This window comes from Stenella coeruleoalba, assembly GCF_951394435.1.
Source record: "Stenella coeruleoalba genome assembly, chromosome: 19".
In the NCBI taxonomy this organism is placed as follows: Eukaryota; Metazoa; Chordata; class Mammalia; order Artiodactyla; family Delphinidae; genus Stenella; species Stenella coeruleoalba.
In genome coordinates, this window is record NC_137165.1 from 10,620,906 (window position 1) to 10,643,765 (window position 22,860).

Consider the following 22,860-nt stretch of genomic DNA (forward strand, 5'->3'; position numbering starts at 1 on the left):
GGTGAGTTCCTGGGGACAGCAGCCACTTTCTACTGCAGCCCTCCTGCCTGGCAGCATCTGGCAGAGTAATAACACCTAGCGCTGAGGGAGAGAGTCCCGTGTGCCAGGTGCCACGCTGAGGCTTTACAGCCCTCGTCTCAGTCCCCACAACAGTACAGAAGTGGTAGATCTGCTATTACCCCCATTCTATACATGGGACAACGGCAGTCAGAGGATTAGGTACCACGTTCATATTCACAAAGTGAGAGGAGAAGCAGGGCTGGGAGGCAGGGTTGTGGGGCCCTAGGTTCACGCTCTAAAATGCTCAGCGACACTGCCTCACGGAGAGAGCAGATGCGCCAAAGGTGACAGTAGTGGGAGATGGGGCATCTGAATCTGGAGACCCTCACGGTGAGGAGTTTGAAGCTTCACCATCGTAAACATGTGGGGGCTTATTACTACCAGCCGAGAATTGGACTAAGTGTTTTATGTATTTCAATTAATCCTCAAAAAGTACTTGGGTTCGCCCATTTTAGAGACGAGGAAACTGAGGACCATTTGCTAAAAACCATACCACGCCCCTAACATGTGCTAAAGCTGTCGGCAAACCTGGTCCTGGCTGACCTCAAAGCCTGTGCTTACCCGCTGTGCTCTCCATTACGGCATTACCCATCGTACTGTGGCTCCTCCTGGCTGAGCCTGACAGTTACGCCCAAACACCCTTCAAGTGCGCAGAAAAGGAGCGAGGCCCCGGATCTCCAAGGACTGGGGACTTAGTTCAGGTAAAGGAAGTCTGGATGTAGATTCTCTGTGGGAGGGGCACAGAGCTCCAGACCTCCCCATCCTGGGAGGAGAGTTCCTATGAGCTGGAATAAACCAGATCAGGTCCTTTTGCCGTACTCTAAATCTCTGGTGCTGGGCCAGCCATGCAGGCAGGAGTTGAGCAGGAAACGTGTCTTCCCTCTACATCCGATATTTCCCACAACCTTTTCCTCCCCAAAGTCATTAATAACAATCTTCATCACCACAGCATATGCTAACGATTTATTATTACACGGGTAGTAGAACATTTTCATATACACAACATTTTTCATCCCAGGTTGAGTTAATTACAAATGACTCATAAGCAAGGAGCATTTCCTCCAGCAATCCATTGCAAACAATGGTGTCTTGTGCTCCCTTCTCCACCTGCAGCAGGGATTTGCTGCCTTTCTCCAGCTTCTACAACCTTCCCTCATGTGTCTCACCATTGCTCTAAATGAGTCACACAAACCAACGGAAAAGCACTCTGAGACTTTTGACTCAGTAACTTCTTCCTGCTAAAAGCAAGTTCAAAAAATATGGGAGCCCATTTTGAAAACTGAGTCCAAAAGTTTCTCATCGAATGGATCAAGAACCCCAGGGATTGCTCTCACCACCTACGTCCATAAGGTGTACAAGAAATCATGGTGTTTTGGAGGTGACTGAGGGACCTTAAAGTTCATTTAGGCAGTGAGGTGACAGAATGCTGCTGGGTGGGAGCAGGGCTGCACTGAGCATAGCTTTCCGAATTGGTGCATTTTCCACAATTTCAAGGTAATAAAATAGTGATTGCAAATACCTAATGTTTATATAGTTCTACTATGTGCCAGGCATGGTTCTAAGTCATATATATCTATATAGGTATATTACACAGCATCTCACAACCCTTCTGAAGTAACAACTATTAGTATTCCCATTTTACAGATGAGGAAACTGAGGCACCAATTACTAAGTGACTTGTAACTTGCCCAACATCATACAGCTGATAAGGGGTGGAGTCAGGATTCAGATCCAGGTGATCCCACTCTAGTTTGAACTCTTATCTACTCTGCTGTCCAGACTTTCTGTAGCATGTAACCTAAATGTTTTCATATTTTGATATGGTGATTCTGAAGACAGACATTGTGTGAACAAAGACCGTGAGTTTTATAGAAAAGGCAGTCAAAGGGTTACACCTTTTTTAGGGCTCTCTACCCCCACCAGACAATGGGAACCTCCTGTCTTCTCACTCAATGGAATCACCTCCCTCAGTCCTGTCTCTGTGAGGGATCCTAGTGGAGAGGACCTTCTTGGATTTGGAGAACCTGGATTTGAGGTCTGGTGTCATCCCTTTCTGGCTAAGTGGTGGGAAAGGACACCAGTCTGGGTCTGGGCGTGGTCTTCCACTAACAAGTTATGTGCCCTCGGGCATGTTGCTTTTCTCTCTTGGTCTTAATTTCTGCATTTGCAGAATGAAGGGATTGAACTGGATGATTACCAATGTCACATCTTGCTCCATCAGAGCGATTCTAGTGCAGGTGACAAAAATCATTCATCTGGTGAACCAACTTCAGCTCATTTTGGTGGTGGCCATCTTCTGGAGAGCAATTTTGAATTCAAATTCAGGCTCAGAGGAAAAGAATCTGCCCCAGACCCTGCAGGAGGTCTGGGGACTGTTCTTACAGATATTTGACACTCCAGTCCTGCTAACCCCACTTTTCAGATGAGGAAGCCAAGGCTAAGTGGTTTTCCTAAGGCCCTACAGTGTGGCAATGATGGAATTGGGGCCAGAAGCCAGTTCTTCTACATATTTATTATTTAACAGTCACTGTATTAGGAGCTGGCGTATTAGCTAATAATGGCTGACATTTACTGAAAGTTCACTATGTCCTCACCATGTGTGATACATTAAATTATTGTTGAGCACATCTTCCTTTCTCCTCAATCTCCAATCCAGAGAAAAGTGAGTGAGAAATATGTGCTTGTTGTCATATGACCCTGAGATTGTATGGTTGTTATGCAGCAATAGCTAACTGATACAGACATTGGTTCCTAAAGTAGAATCCTCCTATAACAAAACCCTGAAATATGTGGCTTTGAGACATAGTGAGGAAAGTGTTTTAGGAGGTTGGTAAAATAGCACTCGTGTTATTTAATAGTGAAACATTTGGTAAAGCTGTCCCTTGCAATAACCTACAAGGTAGAAAAATCTGCCTAAAGCATTTGTCAAGTTTGGTAAAGAGATTTTCAGGCAAGATGTTGGAAGTATGACCCGGCTGCTGCTAGATGCATTTGAAAGAGATAAGTTCAAAAAGGAATTGGTCAGTTTGCAGGCAGAATTTCAAGGGACTGTAGAGAGCCCAGAGATTGCCAGGTTGGAAAATAAAATGATTTTCACCAAATCAAAAGTGTGGCCGTTACAACACAGCCTTGGGGAGAAGACCAAATTTAGGGCTTTGTATGTCAGACTTTGTGGGTTGCACAATAGCTGGCTGATAGGTACTCTAGCAATCACTTTGCATGTATTATCTCATATAATACTTATAATAACCCTATGATATAATAATCACGTAAAACGTCGTTTATTATTCAGGTATGGTGAGGCCAACTGACAGATCAGGAGTTAGTTACCATTGAAAAGATAGTCTGTTACTCACAGTTCAGAAGAGGAGGGGCCATGCCATGCCATGCAGGGTCACATGGGGAAGCACCGGTATTGCCTTAGAGGCAGAGGGAATAAAGTGGATAAGAGTCTTTATTGTGGTTTCTGGGAAGGGACAGGCAAGACAAAGTAAGCAGGAGATGTAGGATTGGCTAGTTTGGATAATTTCAGCAGGCTCTGGGGTATAGGGACTGTCCTGAGTTTTCTGGTGTTCAGGCATGTCTGGTGAACAGGCATGGTGTTCATGTATGTCTATGTACAAGGCACACGAGGACACACACGTATACCTCTACATGATAGGCGTGTGTGGGGATTTCAGGCCTAAAATTAGAACCCTTCGAACCCATCCAGCCGGCTCCTTCCTGAGCCAGGCCCTGGGCAGAGAGGTAGCACAGGAGCCCCCGACAGGAACCATTAATTTGCTCTTTTCTCGCTGGGCCTGGAGTAAAATGAAGCTTGTTTTCCCTGTCTACACGATGAGAAGAAGTGTATCGATTTTTCCTCACTTCTGATTGTTCACATTAGAGGCTTGTTTCTAGGTAATTGACATCCAGATCATTCGTTTTACAGCACAAACATATTTTACGGGTCTCTTTTCCCTTTGAGACATAGTCCTGGGTGGACCTGAAACAAGTCCATTTTGTAGCTAGGTGCTTCCTTGCATAGAGAACATCCCTCAAAGAGCAAGTTCAGCTGCTCTGGTGGCCCCCTTTCAATTGCTTCTTTGTTCGCCCATCGATGTGTCCAAAACATTGTGTTGAGTGCCAGTGATTTGTGGACAGGATCCAAGGGGTGGGCTAGGCCGCGGTTGAGGGGCACCAGGCAGTCCTCGCCTGCAGAACCATCAGTCCAAGATTGTCATGTCAGCCTAGAGGAGGCCTTCCTCCCATCCTCCTTAGGAAGCAGTGAGGAAATTCAGGGATGAGAGAAAAGGAAGAGGAAGGGGAGAGGACAGGGTCAAGATTCGAAACACAAGGCCAGCAGTGTTCCTTTTCCTAGCCTTGGCTCACTTGCGTTAACATGGCAAAGGGTGCGGCCCATCTTCCACATCCAACCATCCTCATTCTCAAAAAGAATTAGTCTTCTCCGAGCCTGTGAACTAGGAGGATGCCTCCTTCCTCTGGTCCCCTCCTTCCCAGGTCAGCATCTGACCCCTTTCTTACATTTTGACCTAGGTATCAATACACATTCATTGTGATGTGATTTCTTTGAAGGCACGAACCATTCCTGACTCTGTCCCCAGCTTCCCCAGGAAGGACATCTAATACCACCACCTGTGCCCTGGGTTCACCCTCATTCCTTGGTGTAAATCCTGAGAGCTCCCTGGGATGGAAAATGGTAGCCACCACTTCCAGATGATGCTGACATTTGTCTAGACACCTAGCATGGACCCCCATCCCAACCCCTGGTTTGTTGTCGTCTCCCTGAGGTCTTCTTAGCTTGATTCAAGGCTAATTTCCCTCCTTCAAGGTGGAGTGAAGAGCAGTAACTTCTCACCTTTCCGTGGAAAGCTCAGGTCCCCAAGCATTAGTGTTACCTCGTGCCAGGAGGAGGAGGTGAGAGAGGGAGGAGGGAAGATCTAGGCTCAAAGGCAATAAAGGGTTATAGCTTTTCGCCACCCCGCAGAGGGGTAGACATCTTTCTGGCAGCCTGTGGGCCCTGGAGGAACTGGGGTGCCTTGTGTGCTCATGGGAGGATCTGGGATTCTTCCAGGAGCCTCAGCTTGGCAACAATAGCGGTAGGCATTGTGGTGGTGGGGATCTTTTATCACTTTAGGTGGCCCCAGAGAGTCACAGAACTTTTTTTTTTGGCCCCAGGATCTTAGTTCCCTGACCAGGGATTGAACCCGGGCCCATGGCAGTGAAAGCCTAGAGTCCTAAGCATTGGACCGCCAGGGAATTCCTCATGGAACTTTCTCACATGGGGCAAACCAAGGACTGCTTATTGCCTCCCCAATATCCATCCCCCTCTTTGTCCTTCATAGCAGAACCCCAATTCTATTCCATGTGCAATGGGCCTGAACTAACTAAAGGACTGAGCTTTCTAGCAGCTAGTGGTGCCCAGTTGATTGGGAAGAGAAGTGGGTGAGTAGAGCTTCTGAGACAGTGTGTTAATGGAGGGAAAGAGTGTTCATGTGACTTCTCCCTCTTTCCTCTCCTTCTGCCTGATTTCTGCTTGGAGCTCGTGTGGCTAAACGTCCAGCAGACATCCTGGGTCATGAGTGGCCTTGAGGACGGAGGTCACGGTCTAAGGATAGTGGAGCAGAAAGAGTGAAGATCTTAACTCCTAATTACTGTGGAAAACTTTCTACTGCCCATCTTGGGGCTTCTTTTATGTGAGAGGGAAATAAATGGTTATTTCCAGTTTCTGTAACTACTTTCTGAATGCAACTTCTGATGTATCAGGCTATCCAGTCGTAGCTCTTACCGAGAGCAGCCAGGTATTCAGGGGCTGGGTAACCGTGCACATGTAATCGACCCATCTCTTAAAATTCTATTACTAAAACCCAAACATGCTCTTTCATCTCCAGCAGAGCTTGGGGTCTAAATTTAGACTGGTGCATCACGATGAGGCTGCGTCAGTCTGCTCTTAATTCTAGGCATCTCAGTAAATTGGGGATGGTCAGGTCACCAAAGGGAGAAAGCATTGTTAAAGAGTGGCAGGTGCAGGGGAGCTGAAGATCCCGGGGGATTTTTCCAGAGACTTCTCCGATATAGGTCTTCAGAGTAAAGTCGCAACTTACATGGGCTAAAGGTGCCAGGAGTGCCAAGCAGCCAGGCTGTATAGCCCAGCAGAGCTCACTGCCCTTCACCTAGGCTGTGTGTGAACATGTGCAGGCCTGGCTCTCAGTACCTGTTTACCTGGATGGGTTATTAAGGTCAGTGCTGCTTCTGAATGGTTGGCGCCTGTGCCATGCTAGTTAACTATTTTTTTTTTTTTTGGCCGCACCGCGCCTCTTGTGGGATCTCAGTTCCCTGACCAGGGATTGAACCCGGGCCGTGGCAGTGAAAGCCCAGAATCCTAACCACTAGGTCACCAGGGAACTCCTTAGTTAACCATTTTGAATGTCACTCCTGCGTAGCACAAGGCTGTTAAATCTGACAACCTCCTCCCTTGATGATGTACTACTTCGTCCTCAGGTCCGTCCTGAACCCATGGCATCCAACCAGAGTTCAAACTCTACGTTCATATTAATGATTTATTCTACACTTGTGCATCTCTCCACAACATGGAGAGGAGGTGTATAATTCCCAGACTCCTTCTGTGGTTTTAATTCCCTATTTGTCTCTTGATCAGTACAGGTATGCTTTGATTGGGAATTCATTATATCCCACCTGTACAGCCATCTTTTTCTCTGTGGCAAAAATGATGAGCTCTTTATCTTCAAACATATAGACAGCCACCTAGCGTACAGTGTTGTGTCCTTCAGACAACGTTCTGCCTTCTGAAATAGACATCCGCTCAGCAGGTGCAAGTACCAGCCCCAAATCTACTTGGAGACGGGGCCTCTCCAAGCCTGTCGTATTAGCTGAAGCGGGACACTTAGAGCTGATCACCGCATTACCGTGGTACTGATGTATAGCCCGGACCCTCGAGTTAGACGGCACAACACTGAGAAAATGAGCGCTTCAGAAGAAGTTCTCTGCAGCATTAGGGATGCTCCATCGTCAACTGCGTTTCAATATTCTCTCCAGAGGAGCTAACAACACTGACAAAATACATCACACTGCCTTTCCCTTCCACACATCCAGATAAAAGACACCGCGTCTTGATGTGGGGCACATCCTGTGGTGATGACAAAACATTATCTTTTCTTTATGAATAACAGAAGACATTTGGCTTGCTCATAATCTTTTAAAAACTGTAGTCACAGTCATATGTGTATTGCCCGTTAATATGAGATTTTTTTTTCCCTCTTAAAGACAATAGCCTATTTTACAGTGTGTTGTTAGCCCTCCAACTGTGCAATATCTATTAGATTTGAGACTCAACCAAAGCCAGAGATAGAAAAAAAAAAAATTGTCTTTGCTAATGGTGAGATTCTTGGCTATTACCCCTGTGGGGTGACATAAAAGCCGGATGCTTTTTGGCCAAAATTTGTAGTTTAGAACAAAAGAGAAAAGTCTCTGATGGAAAGAATCATCAGTGATTGTACACAACTTGGGAGGTGGTCTGCCTACGTTGGCCATTTTCCTAAGGAAATAACTCAGGTTTTAGAAGAAGGAACCAAGATGGAGGAGAAACTCCGTGTGTATCCAAGCTCGGGGGTGTTCTGGCCTGTAGCATCAATGTGGCATTGCTGTGTGCTTGTGGTGGGAGGGAAAGGGTGTTCCACAGACACGGCACAGAGTTTCTCTTTTTGTGGCTGACACACTTCACTGAGGGTATGGGGAATTTGTAAGAGCAGGCAGGAGGATGTGGGTGCTCAGTGCAGAACAGATGAAAGAAGTGGGGTCGATAAGCCTGGAGAGGGTAGGGAGGCTTTCAGGAAAATGATGGCTAATTTCTTTCATTTTATCAGCTTTATTGAGATGCAACTGACAAATAAAATCGTAAGATATTTAAAATGTACATTGTGATGATTTGATGTATGTATACATTGTGAAAGGATTGCTCTCGTCTAGTTAATCGATGATGATGTCCAATTTCAAATATCTGAGAGGCTATTTGGGAGGAGAGGGATTTGACTTGTTTTGTGTGGTCCTGAGAGAAGGTCCTGGTACCTGTTGGTGGGAGGACACCAAAGGGAAGAATATTTTAGTCAGTCTGAGGAAGAGCTTTCTCCTTGTTGCCCAAAGATGGCATGGGATGCATGAACAGCTATGGTGCCTTGGGCCGGATACCCTGGGACATGACTCTGAGATGAATTCATGAATGTTGGAAGTTTAAAGGGAGTGTCCTTGTCATCAGTATCTGGGGGGAGAGGCAAAGGAAGTGTGACTGGGCACAGAGAAGAGCTGAGCTGTGATGAGCTGTGATGAGGCTTCAGCTGATCCCATAGGGAGCCTTGGAGCACTGTCCTGGATTGAGGCAAGGGAGCTGACCATTGGGAACCTTACACTGACCAGTCATTGGATGCAGTTATCCCCTGGGGAGGCAGGGGTGACCTTGTATAAGGCTGCTCTCTTCAGCTGAGGGCAATTCCAGGAGAACAACTCAGCTGAGGGTCATCAACCGCCAACATTCCTGGAAGCTGGGGAAATGAATGCCTTGGGCCTGAAGCGGGGGAGCTGGGCAGTGCAACATCACTAGTGGGATATAGTGGATTCACCACAGCATCCACTAGAGATGCCTGCTTGATGGAGACGTTGTGATTTCTCCATCATGTGACTTCTGATGGTCCTTCCAGTGTTCACGTTCTATAATAAAATATAGAAGATCCCATTCATCCCCCATGTGGCCTCCAGCATGGGTCTTGGATGAAATCAGGAGTACCGTTTGCTTAGCTTCTAGCTTAAAACTCTTAGCTCCTAGGCAACATCTGATCGATAGTCTTTGGTTCCAGAAAGAATAATTCATTCATTCAACTTTCCTTAAAACAATATTCGGAGTTCCCTCGTGGTCTAGTGGTTAGTACTGGTGCTTTCATTGAAGAGGCCTGGGTTCAATCCCTGGTCAGGAAACTGAGATTTCCTCAAGCTGTGCAGCGTGGCCAACCCTGCCCCGCCTCTGCCCCCAACCCCTAAAACCCCAACAATATTAATTTTTTTTTTTTGCGGTACTCAGGCCTCTCACTGCTGTGGCCTCTCCCGCGCAGGCTCAGCGGCCATGGCTCACGGGCCCAGCCGCTCCGCGGCATGTGGGATCTTCCCGGACCGGGGCACGAACCCGCATCCCCTGCATCGGCAGGCGGACTCTCAACCACTGTGCCACCAGGGAAGCCCCCAACAATATTAATTGAGTGTCTTCCTCTAGGAGCTAGAAACACAAATATGAACAGAGTCTCCACCTTCTAATGGGAGACACAGAAAACAATAAACAAATAAGATAATCCTGGTGAGGGGATATAGAATGATTGTGCACAGGTACTCAAAGAGCGAAGTAGTGATACTGGAATTTTGAGTGGTGTTACTGAAACAATATGAAATGCGATGAAGGAGTTTTGTTAATAAGCCCTGGGGAACGGAGTTCTAGGCAAGAAGAAGAGCAAGTGCAAAGGTCCTGAGGCAGGAACAATCTTGGTGTTTTTAGGACTTGTTTAGCTAAGTAGAGTAGGGGAAGATGAACCTGACTTTTCTGTAAGCCAGCTGCTTCATAGATACATTAAGGATGTAGAAGGCATTTTCAATGGTAGTAGTCAAAAACCATGCATGGCTCTCATGAGACAAAACCCTAGTTCTATCGCAGAGTGTTGACATGAGACTGTCCTTGAACGTGGAATCCCAGTTGGCGTGGTTTGTTTCCTCATCTGAAAAGCTGGGACAATTTCAGTACTCATCTTATTGTTGTGAAGATCAAAGGCTGTGATGCATGGAAGTGCTTAACTTAGTGCCTGGCCCATAGTTTAAGTCCTCAATAAATGCTAGCTCTTATTTGTGATGTTTAATTAAGAACTGGGGCTTAAACCTAAGATTTAAAATTCTATCCAAGTCCTCACTCTGTGTGACCTGCCCCCCACATCTCCATCTCCACCTCCACCTCCATCCCCTCCCTCACCTCCATCTCCATCTCTCCCAGTTTGTTGTTTTTTTTTTGGCCACACGTGGCACGCGGGATCTTAGTTCCCCGACCAGGGATTGAACCCACGCCCCCTACAGTGGAAGCGCAGAGTCTTAACCACTGGACTGCCAGGGAAGTCCTGCTATCTCTCCCAGTCTTAATCTTGGTCTCTCTCAGTGTCTACCTCTGTCTCTCTTTCCCTGTGTATGTCTCTTGGTCTATCTTTATGACTCATACTCTACCTCTGTTTGTCTGTCTGTCTCTGTCCCTCACTGCCTTTTGTTTTTTCTTTCTAACTCTCTCTGTTTCTTTGCCTTTCACTCGGTTTTTTTCTTTCTCTAACTCTACCTCTGTCTTTTTCCTTCCTTCTGCCAGACTGAGAGCGCAGCTGCCCTCCTATAGACCCAGGAGTAGGCAGCTCTCCACGGAACTGACCAGAGTGGTAGGTCCAGGCCTCCATTCCTCGTTGGGGAACAGAGATGGCTGGCAGTGGTTTTCCTTGAGCAGCCCCTCAGCAGGGACTCTCCAGCTGCTGGTGCAGGTAGAGGAGCTTCCCTTAGTGGCACTAGCTTCCCTAGAGCACACACAAGACCCCCTTTGACCATGAGAGCAGCTGCCTTTCTACCTCCTTCCCACAGACACACTTAATCCTGCCTTGTACATTCTCATACAGCCTCCAAGGGGGGCTGCGGCAGCAGGTCCTGCCTGGTCTCCGCTGCGGAGAAGCAGACTGGAAGCGGATTTATTTCTCTTGCTCTAGTGGTGCATAGCAGCTCCCCGGTGTGGGAGCTGGGGGCAGGCCTTTCGGAAACAGAGGAGCTTTCTCTATGGAAACCTTTCTCAAGGGAAATGGTGGCAAAAAGCTCTGTCACTTTATCCCTCAAAGCGGCTTTCTTTCATATCACCTAAAATGAATTAAATGATGAGCGCCTTGGGATTTCATCTCTCTTGATCCCTTTCAGCCGGTGATGGGTGGAGGGAGGGCTCAGGGCTTGGGGGGAGGGAAGAAGTGCCCTGAGAAGGGGAAACGTGATCACATAATTTAAAGCGGCCATGGGTAGATTTCAGTCCTGGCCCCATCACTAACTCTGTGTGATCTCAGGCACAGGACTGATCAGTTTCCCCGTCTAAAACTGGGGGCAAAATATATACTCAGCTTCCTCATAGAATCGCTGTGAAGATCAAGCAGAAAATGGGATGAGAGAATTTGGAAACTAAGTGTTGTGCACATCCAATGGCTCGCAGTTTTTGAGTGCTTTCTAAGGCCAGATTCTGCTAAATGCACTTTATGTGCATTTTCGTATGTAATCCTTAACATTTTAATGAGGTAGTTACTATTACTGTCCCATTTTAGGTATGAGGAAACTGAGGCCCTTGAGGAGTTATGTGTCCTGCCCAAAGTCACTGAGCTAGTGAGAGAGAGAAAGAGTTGGGAAATGAATTCAGGTCTGTTTGACTCCAAAGTTCTTGTCTCTTTCCTTGTGTCCTTCCTCCATCCCTATCTTGGAGGATAAGCTGTGGCTGATGTCCCTGCAGCCCCGTGGTCCTGATGGATTAACTGAGACGCAGGCAGATGGCAGGGCTTGAGTTGGCAGATCCATTCTGGGATGTCCAAGAGGCTGACCTTGGACAGACCAGAGGGCACTTGGAGGAAGAAGGTTTGGAGTTCCTTGCCTCAGGGAGGCCACCATCTGCTCTGTGCTGTTTCAGACCAATTACCTTCAGAATCTGTGACTTTCACTGACACTTCTGGGCAGCAGAGGTTAAGAAGACCAGGTGTCTGCTGCCTTATTTGTCTGGAAAGAGCAGAGCTGTGCCTGAGAAAGATGCTTCTGAAAGTCCGGGAGGCACCTCTCCATGGCAACAAGGACCCAGCCTGAGGATTCTGCAAACACTGGAACCCTTCCTCCACCTTCCTTGATCTGCAGCCTCGCCTTCCACCTCTAAGCCACAGTCATCAACTGATGGCCCTTGTTTCTATTTTGAAGAAAACAAATATGCTTTTAAAGTCTTGGCTTCAAAACTTGAAGCCAGCCCTTCTGGGATAGGTGAAGACGTTGGACCTAGCAGAGACTAATCAAGGAAGTGAGTTGAGATGAGTCTCTACAACTGAGATGCTCAGCTTCATAAGTGTGGGTGGGAATTTGGTCACATTTCATACTTTTAACTAAAAATGGGTTTAGCCCGCTGCTTGACATATCTAAAAAAATCTTAGCAAATATCTCAGGGCTTTTGGATTATAATAGAAATCTCAGGGTACACTCTGTCCAAAATGGTCAGTCCAGTTTCTGTATGCTTGTGCTGGTAGAACTGGGAAATGCAATCAGTCCACCAGCAGACAGGCTGGTTTCAGCTGCCGTTGCTGCTGTTGCAACACAGGGCGGTTGTCGGGAACTGGTCCAGCACAAGGCAGTGTTCTCCTGTCCTTGCTAGCGATGCTCCACTTGCTGGTTCAGATCCCCGCACTGATCAAGCCATTCTCGAGGATGTTGGTCCTGCTTCCTTCACGTTCCTCTGGGTTCAAGACGCTCCACAATGGGACTCCTGAGCCAACCGTTCTCTGGTTTGCCCTTGTGTTCTCAGCCCCATCCTTGTCATACGGTGGGCTGGCAATGGGGATTCTCTTAGCTTCAGACAAACACGGTGCCAAGACCAACACTCTCCTACATTAGCTTGGGTCGCCTCTCCAGGCTGCCCCATCCCCTTAGGGTGGCTCTCAGCCCCGCAGTGTCACTTCCTGATGATTGATCTCAGCAGCTTCAAAATCTCTCAGAGATTCCAATAGGTTTGCACTTCACAATGGAAGAGCACAACGTTGGCATATCTGCTGAGAAGCTACCCCAGGAGCCAAGCTCCAAGACACCTTCTACTTGCCAAGGAGTGTTGGCAGGCGCAGCCAATATGTTAGCCAGAAAAGTGTCCGGTTGCAACTCTCCCTTGAAAGGCAATGGGTTTTATACAGGGACCAGGGGGATTTTCCCAGAACAATCCGCCTCCTTGAAGAAGTAACTGCAACGTTTAAATTTCACTCCCTAGAAATATTTCAGTTCTGCCTCACCAGGTATCCCGGTGCACTTACCAGAAACCAAGAAGAGGCTCTGACCCTTCAAGTCTCCATTTTCCTCCTCTGACCAGTTCCTGAGCCCGGCGCCCGAGTCTTCATTCAAGCTCTGGGCTTGGTTTCTGCTCTCAGTTAGCTGAGTCCTCCGCCGCCTTCCTAGAAGGGAAGCCTTGCCTTAGTCTGGCCTGTTTTCCATCTGTTTGTCCCTGGCCTTGGTGGGAGGGTGGAGGGGTTGTCTATTTTTTTTTCACATTTTAAAGTATAACTTATTTTGGAGTAATTCTAGGTTTACATAAAAGTTGCAGGGATAGCACACCTACTGTATCCCCTTCACCCACTTCCTCTGATGCTAGCATATTCCATAACTAGGTACTTTTGTCAAAACTAAGACACTGACATAGGTACAATGCTATTAACTGAACTATAGACTTCATTTGGATTTCATCACTTTTTCTGCTAATGCCACTTTTCTGTCCCAGAATCCATTCCAGGGTACCACACTGTATTTAGGAAAAGCATCTGTTTTTACCACTGTGCCCCCAGGGTTCAGCCCAAAGCTTGGCACCAAACAGGCAGTGTGTGAATGACTGAACGAATGAATGAGTGAACAAGTGCTAAACAAGGAGAGCCCTTCCACCCTGATTAGTTGCTACAAGAATTCATGCCTGTGTCCCCCACACATCCTGGGAGACCCCAGGGGTTCCCTGAGGCCCAACCACCTGAGGCCTGGTCGACTCTGCTGCTGGGATGGCCCCTCAGGGCTCGTCTTAATCATCCTGTCCCTAATGCCTTGGTTGCTCTGCCGGGCTGGGAATAACGGTCCAAGGCCTGATTCTGCATCTTTCCATCCCATGCCTGTAGGGAGAGTATGTGCATTCTTGTGGATGTGTGGGTGTGTCTGATCTAGGAGCAGCTTGGAAGATGGGTACATCCTTGCAGTATTGAGAAATGGTCGCAGATCCCTGGAGGTTGCTTCAGGGGTGGCCAGCATCCTATTTGGCTTCGTGAATTCTCATTTCTGTATCAATCAGGGCTCAATCATAGAAGCAGAAACATGTTGGGTTTTCTAGAATAAGGGATATATGATAGGAGGTAGCCTTTATGCAGTTGCGGGATCCAGTTAAGACCTCCATGTAAGGGACTGCCCCGGCGGTCCAGGGGTTAAGACTCCGGGCTTCCACTGCAGGGGCATGGGTTCGATTCCTGGTTGGAGAACTAAGATTCGCACAAGACGCATAGCGCGGCCAAAAAGAAACCAGAGATGGTAGGGAGTAAAAAATCAAACGGGTGTGACTCAGTTGGGATAAAGCAGTAAGGAGTCTGAAGCAATAAACAGTCCTAAGACCTCCATGTAAGGTTGTTGCTTCTGTGTCTGGCATTGGGTCTGAAGTCACTTGAATTCAGCAGAGCCGACTGGTGGAAAGGAAAGCTGGATGTGAGCTTCGGGAAAGCAAAGGCAAGCTGGAAACCATGAAGACAACTGGAACTAGGGATGTGCCAAAGCTGGCTGAAACTGTCTTGTGAGAGCTGATTACTAAGTTTTTAGGAATTCTGTGATCCAGCTGTTAAACACAGCCATTATAAAAATTAAATTATATAAACTTACAATTAAATAAATTACATTTAAAACAACTTGTTACTTCTTAATTATTCTGCTATGTCTTATTACCTATGCCCTTGGGGTCATTTATATCGACTTTATCTCTGTGGTGGAAATACTATATAGTGGTATGCTACCGCACCCCTCTTCCCAACTTCACGTCAGGGATGTCATGTTAGTAGCTTGAAATTAGCTCCTGTGGAAGTATTTATACCACTGAAATCCACAAATGCTCAAATCAGGCCTTGATTAATTATTTTGTTAGTTGTCTAGACATAAGAAGGTGAGGGACAGAATGTTAATAAAGCAAATTAAACTTAAAAATGTCTAATATTTGAAGCAGTTATACTGTGGATAAAAGAAATACTCTTTGGTATTCAAAACTACTTTTTTTTTGGCCACGCTGCATGGCATGTGGCATCCTTAGTCCCCTGACCACGGATTGAACCCGCACCCCTTGCTTTGGAAGCGTGGAGTCTTAACCACTGGACCGCCAGGGAAGTCCCCCAAACAACTTTCAGCTTAGCAAAGAAGTAACTTACAACACTGACGAACAGGTGAAATTCTTCACACATCTTCATTGTTTCACTTTTGTCTTACTTGTTATAGTAAACAAGATCAACCAAGATTCACATTGGACCTGCGCCTGGAGAGCTGGTTGTCAGACACTTACCAGCGCACTGTTGACCGTGTCTGTTTCGCGTGGCCTCCAATCTCGACACAGGTGACCTGGAGAAGAAGCTGGCATCTTTTATTGCTGAGTTGAGCAGACACCTGGCCCAAGACATGGAAAGAGAAAAGGAAGAGACCCAGGAGGAGCTGGAAGAGGTAAGCCAGGTGTTCCGTCACATTGGCAAGTGAGCCAGCAGCTGAGAGATGCTGTGTGAGAGTGGCAACCCTGCCTGGAGTCTTTCTGCCTCCCAAATCTCATGCCTATTTCTCTGAGGCCACCCTGAATTTGGAAGCATGCAGTAAAGGGAATTCTGAGAACTATAGTTCCACTTGAACCAAGGTGATTAGCCCCATACCTTTTCTGACACTAAGACATGATGTGAGGCTGGGGTGGGGACTTCACTGGGGGACACAGCTATCCCTGGGCCTGGTGGCTTCCAGCACTGGCTGTCGGCAGTGTGCAGGTGGGTTCCTACACCCATCCCACACCAGGACCAGGGTTGCGTGGAATGGACCTGCTGTGCCCACGCTCTGCCTGTATTATCAATCCAGAACCTGGGGCTGGGCCATTCTGGGAGCCGGGCTTCTAAAAGAGTAAATGGAATGACTCAGATTAAGGGGCATCTAAACAAGTGTTTTGGGGGGCACTCCGTGTTAGTGACCGTGGTGGGCATGACAAAGCGTGGAGGGGCTGGGAAGGAGAAACCATGAAGAACTTCCGCCAGTGGAGAGCTCTGGGATGAGCGAGTGCCCCCCCGCCCCGCCCCCATGGGCCAGCTGAGTACCATTCATCAGGGGCGAGGCAGGGACTCAGAAGTACATCTACACTGTGGCCTTGTGAGCAGGCGCCCTGAATCCTCTCGATGCGTTGGCTTCCGGGCTGCTTGTCGGCACCTGCCAGCGCTTCCGTGGACCCCGCCTGCCTTGCCAAGCAGGAGGGTATCGGCTTCAGGGCTGCAGGGGCCAGGACTGCTTTTGCTTGACTGTGAACATAGTCAGATGGGCCAATGTTGGCTCCAGTGTCTAAGTCGGGGGCTGAGCTGGGAGGCTTCAGTGAAGCATGACCTTGGCCAGCTGGTCCCCTCGCAGGGGCCAAGTCATGAGTGGGTGAGATGCTTCCGCGGGGAGGGGCCCCGAAAGGGCTGAAAGGGGACAGGAAGGGTTGGTTCAGCCAACCAACATGATCGTGTCACTTTCCTCCTCATTGAGTGTGAATTAGAACCCCACCCCTGGTGCTCCTTGAGCCCTGTGTCACACCTAGTGGTGATGTGGGTAACACGGGCCCTTGCCGCTTGCCCATGGCAGGTGTTTCTTCACCGCCATGGCCATGTGGGCCAGGCAAAGCGGGGCTGCTGGAGGGGGCGCAGAGGCACTGCCTGCAGCCCGCAAAGCCCACTCCTCTGAGACCCTGCGCTCCGGCACCTGCCACTTGCCTGTGACGCATGTCTCTGGGTGGCTCGACTTCCAACCCATTGTAATCCTCTTGTCCTGACCCTCACTTTGGGCCTCCAGCAATCGTGTTCTTTCCCTAATGGGCTCTGGGCTTGGCATTGCCTGCTCTGCGCACAGAGCTCCAGCTGAGGGTTCTGGACCAGGCTGCCAGCACTCCCAGGCCTGCTTGGCTTTGCCACTGGAGGACGGTCCTCAGAACGCAAAGATCTTCCCGACAATCCCGGTGCTGCTGTCTGACCAAGCTGACCTTGTCATTAGGGCAGTCAGAGACTCATTTGTCACACAAGGGTGGGTGAGTACCCTTTAGGAAGGCACAGCTATTTGGGGCTGTGATCCTCTCTGCTCCCTTCCTTCCTTCCTCCTGTCATCTCCTCTTCTCCATGATGCAAAGATGGTGAGATTGGAATGCCACAAGATGGTACTATGATCGGAGGACCCAGGGACATCATCCCGTCCTTAAGATTCCCAAGGTCGGGACTTCGCTGGTGTCCAGTGCTTAGCACCCTGCACTCTCCATGCAGGGGGCGGGGGTTCGATCCCTGGTCAGGGAACTAAGATCCCATGTACTGCAACTAGAGAGCCCGCACATCCCAACGAAGACCCAGCACAGCCTAAATAAATAAATAAAGTGCAACAATTCCAAAGGCTCATTCATTCACATGCTGCTGGCCATTGGCTGGGGGACTCAGTTCCTCTCCCTGTGGGCTAGTTTGAGCTTCCTGACAACATGATGGCTGACTTCTCCAGAGTGAACGTTCCCCAAACAGCACCAACTAGGTGGAAGCTCTATCCTTCCTATGACCCAGCCTCAGAAGTCACATGGCATCACTTCCACTGAACTCTATGGGTTGGAGCTGTCCCTAAACCTGATCCGTTTCAAAGGGAGGGAAGCGTAGATCCTGCCTGTCAGCAGGAGGTCTACTGAAGTCACATTGCATGAGGCGCATGTCAGATGAGAGACCGCTGCACTATTTAGGATACACCTCTGCCACTGAGGGAAACTAACCCACTTTTTTTTTTTTTTTTTTTTTGCGGTACGCGGGCCTCTCACCGCTGTGGCCTCTCCCGTTGCGGAGCACAGGCTCCAGACGCACAGGCTCAGCAGCCATGGCTCACGGGCCCAGCCGCTCCGCGGCATGTGGGATCCTCCCAGACCGGGGCACGAACCCGCGTCCCCTGCATCGGCAGGCGGACTCTCAACCACGGCGCCACCAGGGAAGCCCTAACCCACTTTTAAGTAGCCGAGGTTTTGGTACCCAAACCTCGATGCAGATTTCAGGTGAACTGGTTGCACCCCATGGGCGGTTTTCTTTCTTCTAAGCTTCTTATGTCTGAACAGCCTCAGACCCAGGAGGGTCACACTGTTTCACCCCTTAATTCTCAAACCCAAATCTTAAAATCTTATTGCTACCATGCAAGGAAGAGCCAACATCAGGGAGAGTGGGTCTGGAGAGTTAAGAGAAAGAGAAGATTTCCTCTAAGTCCAAGGGCATAAGTGTCCCAGGCTGTCCTCCCCCACCCTTCTAGTCCCGGGCAGTGGCCCTGGCGTGACTGCCCATATTCATTAGGGTTCTCCAGAGAAACAGAACCAGTAGTATATATATACACACATACATATATAGTATGTATACTTTATATATACATATGCACACACAGTGGTCTATATATACAGTACACACACACTCATGCACACACTTCCTAACATTACTATAAGGAATTGGCTCACGTGATTATGGACGGAGGCTGACAAGTCCCACAGTCTGCAGGGTGAGTCACCCAGCTGGGGAGCCCAGGGAGCCTGGTGGGTTAGTTCCAGTCTGGGTCTGAAGGCCTGAGACCCAGGAAGAACCAATGTTTCAGTTTGAGTCTGAAGGCAGTCAGCTAGGAGGAGTTCTGTCTTCCTCGGGGGAGGGTCAGCCTTTTGTTCTATTCAGGCCCAACTGACCGGATGAGACGCACCCACGTGGGGAGGATTACCTGCTTGACTCAGTCTGCTGATGTAAATGTTCATCTCATCCAAAAACGCCACAGAGACATGCAGAAGGATGTTTGACCAAATATCTAGGCACCCCTGGCCCAGCCAAGCTGCTACATAAAGTGAACCATCACACTGCTGTGCAGGAGAGAGGGCTGCACGAGCAGAACCACGCTGGCCAACAGGAAAGAGAAGCTTCTCAGGCTTTCTCAATGTTGAAAATCCTGCCTCAGGGACTATCAGACCGGGCTTCCCTGGTGGCGCAGTGGTTGAGAGTCCGCTTGCTGATGCAGGGGACGCGGGTTCGTGCCCCGGTCTGGGAAGATCCCACATGCCACGGAGCAGCTAGGCCCGTGAGCCGTGGCCTCTGGGCCTGCGCGTCCGGAGCCTGTGCTCCGCAACGGGAGAGGCCACAGCAGTGAGAGGCCCGCGTACCGCAAAAAAAAAAAAAAAAAAAAAAAAAAGAAATATCAGGCCCATTGGTGTTCTGAAATCCAATTAACCAGACCATGCCTCCTCCCCCTTAGCGAGTGAACTTTCTTCCATCTTGCATTCGATTTGGATCCATTCTTGTGGGGAGCGAGGGATCAGGGGAGAGGTGCTTTAGGCCTTCTGGAAGCCGGTCTCCATTCATTCGCTGAGCACTGAGTGGGGTCACATGCTGGGCAGTGGGGACCATGAGATGGATCTGACCAGTGTCTGCCTTCCGGGAGCTCACGATCTAAGGAGGAAGAGAGGTGTGGCTGGGAAGTAAGAGAGGCTCCCATCTAGACAGCCCTCCAAGCGGCCACCAGATCATCTCCCGGCACCGTATTTCTCCAGAACGGCATTGGCTGCCCGCTGCACCTCCAGCTCCTTGGCATGGCTTTGTAAGCCCCTCACTTGACCCTCAGCCACTGGTCTAACCACTCACCAGTGTCCCTCCACTTTACCGTGCTCCACTCTGCCCTCTGAGGTCCAAACAGGCTCACGTGCTCCCTCAGCCTACCGTGTCCTTTCCGGCCCCCCTCTGCCTGCCGGGTCCTCTCATTTTCCCAGACCCTGTTCCGGTGCTGCCTCTTCCATAAAACCCTCCTCAGCAAAACAACGGCCCCTCTTGTTTCCCTCCCACATCGTAGGGCTTGCATCTTTATTTAACACCGTTGATGACATATTTGTTGCTGGCAAGAGCCACCACTCACAGCAAACAGCACATGGCCAAGCACTTTATGGGCATTATCTCCATTTAATCCTTTCACGAACCCTGGAAGCGGGTGTTCAGATCTCCTTTTCCCAGATGAGGAAATGGAAGCTCCGAAAAGTTCAGCGTCTGGTTGCCAAGGTCACACAGCTAGTCAGCCGCAGAGCCGGAGTTTGAACGGAGGCTGCTCGATCTGCTGCCTGCCTCTTTAGCATAAGTAAGGGCTCCAGGAATGTCAGTTTCCTGGGCTAAGATTGGAGGGGATGTAGGAGAGTCGGGTGCTCTGTGGGTCTGTGTGAATGCAGCTGTTTTTCAGAAGGTGGTAGGATGGTAGTCCTGTGGGCTGTGTCCCCAGGAGAGAGCTGGGTCCTTTGGAGAAGGCTGCTCAGCTGAACAGACAAAAGCATCTGTCCCAGCTGGAGAAAGAAACCAGCCCCCTTGCATTTGGTGTGAAATTGGCTCCCAGGCACAACTCCACCCCCCACCTCCTCAGGCTCAGACAGGAAGGCTGTCAGCCTTGTCTTGGCACGTCTGAATGGCTGAATGACAGCACTGACACGTGTGTGGGAGGCACTGAAGCAGGGGATCCCTTAATAGATCCGGTACCTCTCAGCCCCAAAGCTTAATATCCACTGGTTGGGTGGTGGGGCAGCGTCAATGCGTGAGGACCCGTCAGCCTCTGCAGGGACCAGGGTGAGGGGAGTGAGACACTCCCAGAATTTAAGGGGGCGCTGAAAAACTCGGTAACCGAGATAAATGATATTTCAATGCAATATTTGGAAAGCAAAATTAATGCAAAATATCTACGATCGAGAGTCTGTTCCTGATTTCGGAGGGGCAGAGCTATGTGATCTAATGAGCAGGGCAGCTGGCCTCCCAAGGCTCTGACTTTCCAGGGATCTGGAAGGTTTCCTGTTTCTCTCTGATCCGGGGGAACCAAACTGCATTCATTCATTCCTTCACTCACTCACTCACTCACTCAGTGAGCACTTATGGAGTATTTCGCTGTGCAGATAAGCATATCATTTGCAAATAATGACAAATTTATGTTTATAGCTTCCATTCTAGTTCCGTCTCTCTATCCCTGTCTCTATCTCTGTCTCTCTAGCATTAGCTAGACTTCCAGTACAATTTTGAATAGTGCTGCCAATAGCAGGCACCCTTATCCTTTTCCTGGTTTCATTGGGAAGGAGCCTCAAGTTTCATCATAGAGTATAAAGTTTACTGGAAGTTTTTGGTATGTACGTTTAATAAGGTTGTGGAGGACTTCCCTGGTGGCGCAGTGGTTGAGAGTCCACCTGCCGATGCAGGGGACACGGGTTCGTGCCCCGGTCCGGGAAGATCCCACATGCCGCGGAGCGGCTGTGCCCGTGAGCCATGGCCGCTGAGCCTGCGCGTCCGGAGCCTGTTGCTCCGCAACGGGAGAGGCTGCAACAGTGAGAGGCCCGCGTACCGCAAACAAACAAACAAAAACAACAACAAAAAAAATAAGGTTGTGGAAATTATATTCCATTTGAATTTTGCTAAGACGTTTCTTCCTTTTTTAAAATCTCAGATGGGTGTTGAATGTTATTGAATGCTTTTTGTTCATCTTTTGATATGATCGTATAATATTTTCTCCTTAATCTGCTAATATGTTGAATTATATCAACAGATTTCCTGATACTGAGCTGCCTTTGCCTTCCTGGGATAGCTCTCTTTGGTCATATTATATTTTATATACAGCTGGAATGGAATTGTCACTATTTTATTTAGGATTTTAAAAAATCCATATTAACAACTAAATTTGAACTGTGATTTTTTTGTCCAGTTTTGGTAGTAAGATCACACAAGCCTTATGAAATGAGAAGGTCAGTCCCCCCTCCCCATCCCCCAATTCTCTGAAGGGGTTTGTGTAAAATAGAAATTACCTATCTCTTGAGGGTTTTCCAAAATTTGCTTCTGTAACAGGCTAGGTATCTTTGGGAAGAGGGAGAAGCTTTTGACTACCTATTATATTTTAAAAATGTTATTGTTTATTCAGGTTTTCTATTTCTTTTTGGTCAGTTTTTGTAATTTCTCTTTTTATAGAAAATTGTCCATGTCATCATTGTCTTGACGTTGTACATAGCTTTTTTTTGTTTTTAATGATTTCAAATCTTTCTTGTATCTTTTTTTTTTTTTTTTTTTTTGCGGTACGTGGGCCTCTCACTGTTGTGGCCTCTCCCGTTGCGGAGCACAGGCTCCGGACGCGCAGGCCCAGCGGCCATGGCTCACGGGCCCAGCTGCTCCGCGGCATGTGGGATCTTCCCGGACCGGGACACAAACCCGTGTACCCTGCATCAGGAGGAGGACTCTCAACCACTGTGCCACCAGGGAAGCCCCTCTTGGTTTTTAATAAATACATTGAAAGCTAGATTTTTCCTTCAGGTATGACTTTAATCATGTCCCACAAATTTTACATGAAGTATAGTGAGTGTGATTTGCTTCTAAATGGTTCATAAATTTATACTGTGAATTTCTTTTTAATTCATGTTGTTCAGGAGTGTGTTTAGTAATTATATTGTAATTAAATAGCATTATTTACCAATTAATTAAATTTATGAACATATTTTACCAATTTCCAAGTTCACCTTGTTTCTTGCATGACACTTTTTCCTCTTGATTTCTCTTTTCTTCTCGTTAAAGTAAAATCTTTGTTACTTCTCTGAGTTAGATTCCTTGGGTGGTAAACATTTAGTCTTTTATGTTTGAAAATGTCAATTTCACTTTCGGTCTTGAATGATAGTTTAGCAGGGGATATAATTCTAGACTGCCTCTTATTTTTGCTCAGTCCTTTGAAGATTTAGCTCCCTTGCCC

The 22,860-nt window shown here is 48.2% G+C and overlaps 1 protein-coding gene across 4 annotated transcripts in view; it reads left to right on the top strand.

Annotated features, from left to right (window-relative positions):
• Window positions 1-22,860, top strand: part of MIS12 (MIS12 kinetochore complex component) — a 231,109-nt gene that overhangs the window by 33,956 nt on the left and 174,293 nt on the right. For all 4 annotated transcript variants that reach the window (XR_013825058.1, XR_013825059.1, XR_013825060.1 and 1 more), the window contains exon 3: window positions 15,352-15,570. The gene's annotated coding sequence lies outside the window, so the exon portion shown is untranslated. The remainder of the gene's footprint in view (window positions 1-15,351; window positions 15,571-22,860) is intronic.